The 13,953-nt window shown below is 38.7% G+C and overlaps 1 pseudogene; it reads right to left on the minus strand.

The window, feature by feature from the left end:
- Window positions 1-379: 379 nt before the first annotated feature.
- The window catches only part of LOC147451801 (uncharacterized), a 24,883-nt pseudogene continuing 11,309 nt past the window's right edge, over window positions 380-13,953 (minus strand).

The raw sequence follows: 13,953 nt of genomic DNA on the forward strand, positions 1-13,953 counted from the left end.
CAAGTGTAAATAGAGGCTTTTTCCTAGGCAGAGGCAACTCGTGCTATCCATGTCCATTGCAGCAAAGTCATCTGTTTGCTTCAAAATTTTACTTGAACATAGTGAAACCACCTATTAAGCTACACCAAAGCTTGAACCCCTTTATACAAAGTGCACAGAAGAAGGTCCAACATTGGCACATTGAAAAGGACACGCGTAACAAATGGCTTGCTTTCAACCCCATACTTCATGGAACTTTTACTCCGCATGAAGAAGACAGTCAGCACCCAAAACATCAAGCTGCAATCAGGTGCTGCCAACTTGCCTCTTGTCTTTAGAGACAACTAAACAATCGTAACTTTCTGTACCCTTGAGATGTGTAAACATAAGTACAAGGTAGTCAAACCACCTCATCATTGCCAATATCAAAGTCACACTCATCATCAAATTCTTCATCGTCCTCACCAAAAGACCACTCCATGTCATCATTTGATGCAAACACATGTGCATCATGTTGCTCCTCCTCTGAGAAAGCTAAAATGCTAGCATTTTGAATGGGCACATCACAACCAAAACCTTGAGTTCCACGTCCAAATAATTATTGTGGACTCCTGCCAATACTTCAAGTTCTCTTTTTTAAGAAGAATCATGATAAACAACCTGTGCTGAATAGGTTCTTGAAAATCTTGTGCCGGTACACCTCGACAATGTCCACCCAAGGAAAATAAAAATTAGTATATCTTTTCAATGACCTAGACTCTCCAAAGACAGTCTAGTCTGAAGATCCAAAGCTCTAACATCTGCAAGCATCCATGCAAAATCCATGTCATCGGATACAATACATTTGATGCCCTTATGTATGGAGTTTGCCATCTATTTCTTTAGCTCAATGTCCGCAGCTTGAGGCTTATACTGCACTATCTTTACAAAGATACCCGCTCGGGCAAATCTAGCCAAAATTTGGAACCAGTATGGGGCTTGCCACTTCTTTATACATTTGCAGCTTTACAAGAATCACTGCTCTGTACTTCTCTTTCTTCTTTCCCTTAAGAGAATTCAACCCTGTCATCCTCTTGTTATGCTCTATCTCGTGAAGCTGCTTGAAATGCTTCTTGAGAAGAATGTTAGTGTTGAATTTTTTACCACAAAGGTTGCACACGTAGGGTTGCCCTGGTTGCAGAAGGCCTTTCTTTTCAAAAATCTCTACCTCTTTTCTGTTGCGCCTCCATTCACGCACCCGAATTAAGACATGCATGAAAGCATGGTGGTTCGCATATGCCACCATCTCAACAACATAGCCAAATAGCGAAGCAGTAAGTCAAAGGTAGAGACCTGCATCACATGGAGATGGTGTTGGGGGCTTGTTGTCAAGGTCCCAAAACACAGTTACTATCGCATTCTTGAAAGGAGAATTATTTGATTCACTAGTTGATTGTCCCTGACTGAGAGGGCACACATAACCTGAAGAGGATAAATTGCCAAAGCTCCAATGTACTCCATAGCCAACAGAAACAACCTCATGCAATCTATTAGCACATGCAAGATACTCGCTTGGAGGCCAGAGAAAACGTAGGTATGGCTTAGATTGGCCGAGCACATGCCCTAAACCATAGCCATAGGAGCGTGTGAGAGAGAGAGAGATAGAGAGAGAGAGCGTGCTTGACTCAAGAAGGTGGAAAGGACTCAAGAGCAAGCTCAACATGGACCATCCTCCCAATTTTAGGCGCTCTTGGATTGAGGCTTGCGATTGGGCGCGCGCGCGCGCACACACACACACACACACACACACACACACACACACACACACACACACACACACACACACAGGATAGGAATCAACAGGCTACAGCAGCCAGTCTCACACGAGAGCTAGAGCACGTCTTCAACTAGACTTAGGAAAATGACATTTCGCATATAATAAACCCATCACATCACACACGCAGAGCTTCAATGCACCGGATGCGTAGAGTCTAGCTACAACGGTGTTCATGAAAAATTTCCAAACATACAAAACTCCTTTTCTTGAATTTACCAAGAGCAAATTTTAGAAAATTAGGTTTATTTTTTTGGGTTTTAACACTATTTTTCTCTATGTTCGGGTATAATTTCTCCTTTTCCCCTTGCCTTCAACCTGCATTATTGAAATTGAAAACGAGACGATATTAAGCTGAGACACATTTTCCCCAAACATTGGGCTACAAAGAGCCACTCTCCTTTAGGAGGTAGTATGAGAAGACCTTGAACACGCTGTCAAAAGAAGTCGCAGCCTCTTGTGTGCTAATCCCATGACGTCCTTTAGACGCCTTCAATGCACCGCATCGCATGCGCAGACTCCAAAGTCCACAATCGACCTATAAAGACACGCCCGACTTCAGGATACATCAAGAAAAGACCTAACATTAAGAAACCCCCTCACTTTCAAGCAAATTACAAAAAACAATTCAATCAATTGGCATATTATTATTTTTTATGAAATGGAGTCCATACTCTTAAATGAAACTTTCTCACAAACTAAAATAGAAAAAAGGTGGAAGAGGACAAAAAGATTGTGTATGACCCAATTTTCAATGGTCCTCTTTCTCCTATGAATACTCTTTAATCCTTTGTTCTTTAAAGTCTCTTTCAGCATGCCAAAAAAATAAATGAAAGCGTTTTTGGAAAATAGCATTTGAAAGGAAATGTTTCTTTCTCTTCAATTTTTAAAGGGACACATGTCAAGCAAAAAAATTTGGATGACCTTCACCTATATGGATACTAAGGCCTTTACCATGCCAATAAGAAAAATAAACAAGTGAAAGAATCACGGTGGCTTTCTAAAACAATTAGAATGTGATAAAATCATTAGGTTGAGTTTAAGTAGGATCGGTTTTTGAGAAAGGATTGCCTTAGCTTAGCTAGCTTAGCCTTGAGCCAGTTAAAAATTGAGACTAGCTGGTTACAAACCATGGTAAAGGAAAGAAAAACGGATGAAATATGTGAGAAAATAGTTCATTTATGCTAGTATTTCCGATTCCTTCTTTGTGGGGAGGAAACTCAGTCGGCGGCCGCTTAATAAAAGAGACTTTCTTGAATATTGATTATAATTAATTTATAGAATGTAAGAAAACTCAAGCCATGTGAGGCTGTGAAATGAAATGTAAAAATAAAAAAATGCATATATATATATATATATATATATATATATAGATGTGTGTGTGTGTGTGTGTCTCCGTGTGTGTATCCATAGGATTTTCTAAAATTATGCAAGTGAAGTTTAACTTTAACATTCTAAAACAATAGAATGCAAGAAAAGTAAAGACATGTCAGTATATGAAGTGAAAGTGAAATAAAAAGATCCAATTCTATTTTCAAATTAAAACAACATTTAAGGCAAGTCTCAACCATCACTGAAAACATTGAAAGTATGCCTAACCCAACTCAACTCTAAAGCTTCTTTAAGAAAGCCAAAAAAAATATGTATGAATGTGCAATCGACCATCTCTTTATATGGATACAAAAAGTGTTTTCATTTCTTAAACTCACCTTGGCTAATGCACTTAAGATGTTTTGAAAAGATTGTTTTTTTCCAAGATTGGGGAGACCTAATCACAAATGGTTTATTTATAGAAGTAAGTTAATTTGAGTGCTACAATCATATGAAATTTTTATTGCGTTTTACTATATATTTATATTATCTTTTATACATAATCACAAATGGTTTATATATTAGGAAAGACCCCACTTAAATAATAAGGTGAAAGGTACACACATTGCACAGTATCATTTAAAAACAAAATAAAATGAGAAATAAAATAAAAACATAAATTATATTTTTCATTTTATATACATAATCACATATGGTTTATATATTAGAAAACGCTCCACTTAAATGATAAGGTGAAAGATATAAATTGCACATTATTATTTGAAAATAAAAATAAAAATAAAAAGAGATATTAAAAAACTAAAAAAAAGAAAGCAGAGGGCAATCATCGTCGTTGGGAAACAAATGAACTATGTTGAGTGGAATAGCACTTGGGGTTCAAAATGGTGGAGTTGCTTGGATAAAGGTGTTGGCTCTTTCCTGTATTAGGGGTGGCTCCCCTAACAATCGGTGTATTTAGACCCTTTGTAGCTGTCATGTCTGGTCACAAGCATGACAAAAAATTTTACTTTTTTGGTTATGTTAATATAATCCATTAACAATTGTGATTTTTGTTTAAAAAAACATAGACTAAAATTTAATGCTTTCATAAAAAGATAAATTTAATGAGCATATAAAATAATCAAATAATTTAATGAAATGAATCTTTGTTAAGTCTTTACAAATCAAAATATGAAAAAACAATATTGAATCAATACTTCACATCATGAATCAAACTCCTATGAAAACACTCTTTAATCTTTTGTTCTCTAAGCTTTTTTTCTTTTTCAGCATGCCAATTTCCAAACATATAAATGGGCTACTAGATAAGTATCTTGGTCTATCCTAAACTTTTCCATTAATTAGATGAGAAGATTCCCTAAAGGGAATGTACTAAAAGTGAAAGCTTGCCCCTTTGCTCGTGCTCCTATGTATCCCCCTTGCCTCGTGCCTGTACTCTAATCTGCACTGCGATCAACCTTGCCTCTCCCCCCCCCCCCCCTTCCTTCTTCTTTCTTTTTGTCCTTTCAATACTGAGATATACCCATCCTCAGATCTCCATCTCTCATTCTCTCTCGATTGTCCATTAATTTGCTTTTTGCAAACCACTCATGGCCTGCTACCCAAACCCCTCTAATTCACAATGAGACCATCCCTTGCGGCATCGACAACTCGCAACCCTTCTACGCATCTAGCTTTAGGGATTCCCTTGATGTTATGTGCAGCCCACTCACGGAGCTCCACCATCAAACGCTCATGCTACATGACAACCCTCATGTTTGCTTGCTCAACTAAGCAGTGCACTTATTGGAGTTGGCAAGCGACACACAAGTAGAACTGACAGTCCCCAGCCTTGCAAGGGCACCACACCGGTCCAAGAAGATGGCCCATGGCCTAGAGAGAATCGACATATAGAACCCTACACAACAGTGGACAGGGAACGAGCAAGAGACCCTCGCTTGCATACCTCGCCACCTGCCCCCCCTCTGTTGCACGGCCAGGTCGTGACATGCAGAGAAAACTCATTTTTTTGTTGTTGACAACACAAAATCTCTCTCTCTCTCTCTCTCTCTCTCTCTCTCTCTCTCTCTCTCTCTCTCTCAATGAGAATGGCCTATCCTCATCAGCCCGTGCGTACAGCACCCCCTAGGCCGTGTCATCACTATCTTGCTCTCCCTTCCCCTCCTCTAGCTTTGTTGTTTGGCAGGACAATGCCTCCCCACATTATAGCACTGTTCTAAGTTGCGCCATGGCACCATGTCATCCTCATTTCCAACTGCAAAACCAGTGTATGCGTCCCCACATTCTCATCCACTCAGTGGGCACAACACCTTCGTCTATCTGACACATGTAGATCCCTTTGGCACCACCTAGTAATCATCCCGTGAATGGACAACCAGAAAAGGCTCCTCAAGAAAAAAAAAATCTCTGTTTGGCTCTCTCTTGAACACGGGCACCTCTGTGTGTGTGTGTGTGTGTGTGTGTGCGCCAGCTCCTCTCCTTTTTCCCTTGAACCTTTGGGAGGATCTTTTGAGATTCTTGTTAATTCGCCTGCTTCCCAAAATTTGAGAAACATATTGGAGCTTTGGAAAATAGCATTTGAAAGGACATAATAAAAAAACTTTTAAGCTTTTTTAAGGGACACATGTTAAACAACCAAAATTGAACGACCTTTCCCCATATGGATACATATGGATACTAAGGATTTTAGCAGGCCACAAGTTGAAAGTATGTATAACTCACTCTCCTCTAAAGCTTCTATGCTATATATAATGGAGCTTAAAATTTTTGAGTTGAAAGTATGTATAACTCAACTCTCCTCTAAAGCTTCTATACTATATATAGAAGCTTTGAAATGAACCAATGAGAGACACATAGAGCCCTATCCAAATTTTTTGAGGATTTGGACAGGGCTCTACGTGTCTCTCATTGGTTCATTTCAAAGAGAACCTTACAAAACATCCAATCTGAAAGCAAAATTGAACGGTAAGATTTAAAATGTTAAAGTGAAGGGTAAATTTATATGTGACATGTTGACAACTTGACATTGTAAAGTGAAAAGACTTTCTACTCTAAATAGAATAGGGTAAGATTTAAAATGTGACAGTGAAATGTCACCTCTTAGGAAATGAAAACCTTTTGACAATATAAAGTCCAAATACAAATAACAGAAAAAGGTAATTTTAGTGAAGACTAGTTATTCAATAAAAAAATTATTTTTGAAAAAATATATGGCTTAATTTTTTTAAGGGACTTCTTTCAAGACTAATATTGATGCTTTTTATTTAAAGATTTACCAATGTTTGTATTTATTTAAAGAGATTGAGAAAAAAAAAATGCTCACCTATTTATGCGTCGATTTGGGAGAGGCATGTCTCGCGCTGAGGACATGCATGCAAATGAAGGGATTGTTATCCACATATGTGTATGTGTGTGTGTGTGTGTGTGTGTGTGTGTGTGAGTGAGAGAGAGAGAGAGAGAGAGAGAGAGAGAGAGAGAGACCATTGCATAGTCTATGTGTGTGTGTGTGTGTGTGTGTGTGTGTGTGTGTGTGTGTGTGTGTGTGAGAGAGAGAGAGAGAGAGAGAGAGAGAGATTGTTAAGCTTATAGGGACTCCATCTCACCAGGGCATATTTTTAAAAGGTAGCTAACATTTTTCATCTGTCGACAATGAGATAAATGCTTCAGAGTAGGTAAAGTCCCAACCAACCCTGACATTGGCACTTCGAATAGGGAGATACATTTCCCAGTTGACGGGCCTTTTACTAATTGTGGGGTATTTCATTCTTTTGATTTTTTTCAGTGAAACGGTGGGCCACATTTAAATGTCTATAAATGTAGGGATTGTTATCCGCATTGCACACACACACACACACACACACACACACACACACACACACACACAGATTTTATCGTCAAGCTCATAGGGACTCCATCTCACTAGGGGATATTTTTAAAAGGTAGCTAACATTTTTCATCCGTCGAAAATGAGATAAATGCCTTAGAGTAGGTAAAATCCCAACAAAAACCAAACCTCACATTGGCACTTCAAATAGGGAGAGACATTTTCCATTTAACTGGACCTTTTACCAATTGTGGGGTATTTTATTCTTTTAATTTTTAAGATTGAACATGTGGGCCAGACTTAAATGTCTATTTATTCTATAAATTTTGGCAGGCAAGGGTGCCTATCAAAAATCAAAGAGAGAGAGAGAGAGAGAGAGAGAGAGAGATCATAGCCATCTATGCTTTTGCTTAAAGAGATTGAGAAAAAGGAGATCGCTCCCCCGTCCACATGTCGACTTGGGGCCGTCTCTTTAGCTACAGTGCCAATTTATCAACTACTTTGTCACATTGGCAAGTCATGTGTGTATGCACACACAAGATTGCTATCCACCCAACATATGTGTGTGTGTGTGTGTGTGTGTGTGTGTGTGTGTGTGTGTGTGTGTGTGTGTGTGTGTGTGTGTGTGTGTGTGTGTGTGAGAGAGAGAGAGAGAGAGAGAGAGAGAGAGGTTTGGAGGGGGGGACACAAGTGAACTATAGATATTTTGAATGTCATCGTTACTGAAGTGGTCCATTTTATGCCTTATGAAGCGTTTCTACATATGCTCTACTAAGAGAGAGAGAGAGAGAGAGAGAGAGAGAGAGAGAGAGATCCCTAATTGGGAGGCATGGCCTCCATGTGGCCTACCTCCCCCTTCTCACTCCTCTACCTCTATCTCCTTAGGCATCTTCTCGTTATCTCCAAAAATGGGCCTTTTTTTTTGCTTCCAACATGTACTCATCGCAAATGGTTTATATATTACAAAGGGTCCCACTTAAATAATAAGGTAAAAGGTACATATCGCACATCAACGTTTTGACACAAAATCAAATAAAAAGAAAGTCAAATAAAAAGACACATTAAAATTTGAAACAAAAAAATAATTTAATGCTTTCTTATTATAAAAAAATAGATTTAATAAGCAAAAAATTTGAAAAAAATAGTGAAATGAATTTTTCTGAAATCCTTAAATGAAAGGATCCTTTATCAATACCTCACACAATGTTTCAGAAAGTCTTTTTGCCTAAGTGGTGAGTTTCCTCCTTATACAGATGCAAACTAGAAATACTAGTAGAATTTGCAAGATGTTCGAACTATTTTTTAGTATATTTTATCGGGTTTTTTCTCCTTTTTCATCCTTTGTAACAACCTACCAATCTTGATTTTCAACTAGCTCAAGGCTAAGCTTGAACAGACCTTTCTCGAACACTAGCTTCACCATGGGATTAAACTCCATGAATATATTATTAATCTCTTGTTCTCTAAAGTCTTTTTCAAGCATGCCAAAAAAGTAAATGAAGATTTTGATAATAGCTTTCTATTCACAAAACTTTTGAGCCTCTTAGGGATACCTGTCTTTAAAGAAAATTGAACTACCTTCACCCTTTGGGTACTAAGGCCTTTAGTAGGCCAGCCTTAGTAGGCCAATACATATAGCCTTTAGGCTTCAGGTCTTAAAATTTGGATAGTCTATTTGATGGTAACTAGTCTGTGACCCGCGCTTTGTTGCGGTCAAAGAAACATCAACTCTATTCTCAAATGGCTATCTTCTCTTCCAAGTGGAACACTATTAATAGTCTCTTCCTACATGTATAGTCTGTCGTATTTCTAAAAGTAATGCATGACGCAATCTCTTGATAGATTCTAACAAACATGAATATATGTAAAATACCACAAATATCACATCTATTCTCATAGGACCATCTTCTATTCCAAATGGAATGCTATCAATGCTCTCTTTCTACATGTATAGTCTCTTGCATTTCCAAAAGCGATTCAGTGATTCATGACGTGACCTCTTGATAGATTCTAATAAACATAAATATATGTAAAATGCCACAAATTATTCTTTAATACCAAGCTTGGGAGCTTCTCATAGAAATTATTTTTCACTAGATTTTTTATGAGGTGCTAGCTCTTGCTCAACAAACTTAGGAGTGCTCTACTTCTATTGAAAGAGAGAGGGAGTCCTCATTTTACTACAATAAGATTTTTCATGTACACTTTCATGCCATATTCAACTTAAAATGTGATGGAAATAAAGAAAAATAAGGTTGCTCAATTGTTTATTTTTGCAAGATTTTTTTCCATTATGCTAAACTAAGGATGTCGTGCAAAATTGAGGTTGTGACCTAAAATCATGCATGTCATTGATCTCTCTCTCCCTTTCTTCCAAAATTACAAAGGCATGTTCCTCTTTGAGAGAGCAGACTGTGTTCAACCATATACATGGTTAAGCCTATTTCGTTACGCAGAATCTACACAATACCAACCATTTGGCTTAGCTCCTATTCCCTAAAATGTGAGATCGTACATTGAGGTGGTGTAGGACAGCTCTTTATGTATGCACCTTATGTCCCTTAAAAACTGAGCATGAGCATCATATCCTACTTAAGTGCTCAACTTTTAATCACATCAAACTTGCTTTTCTTACATTTTAGCACGCCAATCCACGGCCTACATTTCTTTCTCTCGCAGAAACTTCATGGATTCATTTTGTCAATTGTCACCATTATATCCATAGCCTTTATGCATGCTGCATGTTGTATTTGGTTCCATAGGTAAATCTAACCTTTAAGGACAAAATCTCTCTCTCTCTCTCTCTCTCTCTCTCTCTCTCTCTAAACTTTATGGTCAATGTGATTGTTACTACAATAATAAAATTCTCAGCCTCCTCTCCCTCCTTGAGAAAGTATGTGAACATGTAAGCACTTGCGTTTAAAAATCAAAACTCGTCGGTGATATTTTTTAGGTCTCTTGTGTAATTATTTTTCTTCTTCTTCTTCTTCTTCTTCTTCTTCTTCTCCCTCTCTCAATCTCTCCCCCCCTGTTAGAACTCATTACATACTATTTTTCACTCAATTGTTTATTTTGGTGATGTTAAATGTGTTGAAGATGATGAAACAGGAAACAGAAGGAAGACAGCAACTCAGAGTAGGAAGAAGATGGAGAAGGAGAAGACACAGAGCTTGTGTACGAGATCTCTGTAGTCTCTCTCTCTGTATTAGAATAATAATTGTGTATAAACTCAGAGCTACAAAGCTTATATGAAACCCTAAGAGATAAGGTGTCCTTTCACACCAGATGTCCAGGGGGAAAAACCCAGTGGGAGAAAAGTGCCCCTGGTGAAGCGCGTATACACACTAACACTACTACATGTCTACAAATCCCCCCTGTAGTGATAGTGTGAATCCGTACAAGGTAGCAGATCATCATGTGTATGAGAGTAAGCCCAAAGCTTTTCGGAAAGCTTCAAACTTTTCTCGTGATAACGCCTTCGTAAATAGATCTGCAATGTTATCCTGTGTAGGACAGTAAGTTAGTGTGATCTCCCCTGCATGTAGCCTTTCCCTGACATAGTGGTAGTGAACCTCTATGTGCTTTGTTCTTGCATGAAATACTGGATTCCTTGCAACTGCCATAGCACTCTGACTGTCAGTGAAAATGGTAGTGGGTGCCTGTTGACACTCACAAAGATCTGCCAATAACCTGCGTATCCATACACAATCAACTGTTGCCGTGAAAGCTGCCCTGTACTCAGCTTCACAAGTTGATGTAGCCACTGTGGGTTGCTTCTTGCTTAGCCAAGATATACATGCATTTCCCAAGAAAAAACAATTGCCACTTGTGGAATGTCGTGTGTCAAAATCACCAGCCCAATCTGAATCGCTATAACCAAGAAGCTGCATAGAACTGTGCTTTCCATACATATCCCCCCTTGGAAAGAACATGGCACGATTAGGGGTACCTGAAAGGTAACGAAGTATGCGCTTCACAGCTTGCCAATGATGCATACCTGGGCTGTGCATAAATCTGCTTGCTTGTGAAACCCCAAATTGAATGTGTGGACGAGTGTTGCCTGCCAAATATATGAAGCAACCAACCGCTGCTGCATAAGTATGTACATCAAAAGTTTCTCCAGCATCATGCATGCTCAACTTTGATCCAGTTTCTACGGGTGTAGAGATTGGCTTACAATTTTGCATACCAAACTTGTCCAAAATTTTATGCAAATATTTTTCCTGCAACATGTATATGCCATCCTCTGATTGCACAAACTGAATACCCAAGTAATAATGTAGCAAACCAAGATCAGACATCTCAAAGGTTTTTCTCAAAGCATCTTTAAACGCTTCAATTTCATTTGCATTATTGCCTGTAAGAAGCATATCATCCACATAAAGTGTTAGCATAATGAGAACTCCATCTCTCTTTTTGACATACAAAGTACTTTCTGTTGGACTATTTTGAAATCCCTGGCCAATCAAATAAGTATGTATCTTCTCATACCATGCTCTTGGAGCCTGTTTGAGACCATACAAAGCTTTACGCAATCTACATACCTTTGTCTCTTGACCTTTTACAACAAAACCACTTGGTTGACTTACATAAACTTCTTCCTGCAAATCACCATTCAAAAAAGCAGTCTTGATATCCAACTGATGCACTTTCCAACCATGATGAGCAGCAATTGCAACTAGTGATCTAACTGTGGACGCACGAGAAGTAGGAGCAAAGGTTTCATCATAATCTATGCCTTTCTGTTGCGCATAGCCTTTTGCCACAAGCCTTGCTTTGTACCTGTCAACAGTACCATCTTGTTTCCTTTTTACCTTAAAAACCCACTTTGTACCAATAGGCTTTTTACCTGTAGGCAAGTCCACTAGATCCCATGTATGATTCTTATGAATAGAATCAATTTCTTGCTGCATAGCATCTTTCCACTGAACACACTCTAAAGCTTGTTCAAATGAATCAGGCTCATCTGCATCACAAAGAGTACTAAAGCAAGCCAAATCTACTTGCTCTCTGCCAAAAGTAGTACCAGCACGTGTTTTTCGTGGCAACGGTGCATCCAACTTGCTATCCTGCAAAGTTTTCTGAACCCATTTAGGCAAGGTTCTTTCTTCCCTGAGAACTTCTTGCTCTTCACGCACAATTTCCTCTACATCATGAGGTGTCACATGCTGATCAAAAGATTGATCAAGATTATCAACCTGTTGTGATTCTTGATTCTCCACAAAAGAAGGAAGCAAACCTTCAAATACATCATGTGTCTGCATATGAGGTACATCAAAAGCAACCATAGGTTGAGCAGTAGTTTCTGCAAAAATTACATCACGACTTTCAAAAATCTTGTTTGTAGCAGGATTGTAAAGTCTATAACCTTTACTTCCACTACTGTACCCCACAAATATACATTTGATTGCCTTATCATCAAGCTTCCCACGTAACTGCTGAGGGATGTGAGCATAAGCAAGACAACCAAAAACACGAAGATAACTGACTGAAGGTTTTTTGTCATACCAAGCTTCATATGCAGTAATGGTCTTCAAGGCACGAGTAGGACACCTGTTCAAAACATGTGCTGCACAAGCAACTGCCTCCATCCATAGCTTATGAGGCAAACTCTTAGCCTTGAGCATACATCTAGCTGTCTCCATTAAAGACCTGTTCTTCCTTTCTGCAACACCATTTTGTTGTGGTGTGTATGGCATAGTGCATTGGTGTTTAATGCCTTTCTTTCCCAAAAAATCCTTAAATGCACCTGACATGTATTCACCTCCTCGATCGGTACGAAGAGTCTGTACTTTGCAACCTGTTTCATTTTCAACCATGGCGACATAATGTTGAAAAACTGCAAACACGTCTGACTTTGCTTTGAGTGGATACACCCAACAAAACCTGGAAAAGTCATCAATGAAGGTCACAAAATAAAGGTTGTTTCCTATAGATGGCGTCCTCATAGGACCACATACATCACTGTGTACAAGCTGCAACTTTCGTGTCGCTCTAACTGAACCATCCTGCGAAAATGCAAATCTGTGCATCTTTCCAAGAACGCAACCTTCACATACATGTCTTGGTGGCATCTCCAATAAGGACAAATCATGCACCATATTATGACGTTGTAAAGTCATCAAACTGCCATAACTAACATGCCCAAATCTAGCATGCCACAACTCAGCATCCTGCATGGCCTGAGTCTTTGTTTCTGCAATACATACCTGAATCTGCTTTTCATAACGATCTAGCACAAATAGTCCATTTTCCAGCGTACCTGTAGTGATAAGAGAATAACCATTCTCTCGATCTCGTACAACACATCTGTCATCCTCAAAAATGACCCGAAGACCATTTTTTGCAAGAGAGGATACAGACAACAAATTCTTCTTGATCCCTGGAACATATAAGACATCTGGCAAGCATAAATCTGAACCATCTGAAATGGTAATCAAAATCTTACCAACGCCTTTGATTGGATAAGAAGCATTATTTGCACATGTCACCTTCTTTCCTGCTGGAGTTGCATCCAATGAACAAAACAAATCCTTCCTTGAAGTAATATGCCTGGATGCACCACTATCAAAGTACCAAATCATTTGTGTCTTGTCAACACTGTAAGCAGAAAAATTTGAACATACTACAAAAGCATAAGAATCCTGCACAAAGTTTGCAGACTCTTCTTTAGCTGTAGAAGAATCACCAGAAGCTGAAACAACCAAACTTGACTCTTTCTTCTTTTCTTTAGCAATTCGCTTTTTACACTCACTAATGTAGTGACCAGGTTTCTTGCAGTAGTGACATTTACCTTTCTTCTTGGACTTGTCGGAATCACCTTTAGACTTCTCTGAAGATTGTCCTGCACTAGACTTGGAGTAATGAGCACTCTCTTTACCCCTGTTTTTGTTCTGTACAACAAGAGCATGATCCATACCATCCACCTGTAAAGACTTGTTCTTACGTGATTGATCCTCCTGCAATAGCAAAGCCACTAACTCTTCAAAATGAAGAGGGTCAGGAT

Source organism: Adiantum capillus-veneris, chromosome 8, assembly GCF_014529385.1.
Source record: "Adiantum capillus-veneris isolate H3 chromosome 8, ASM1452938v2, whole genome shotgun sequence".
Classification (NCBI taxonomy): domain Eukaryota; kingdom Viridiplantae; phylum Streptophyta; class Polypodiopsida; order Polypodiales; family Pteridaceae; genus Adiantum; species Adiantum capillus-veneris.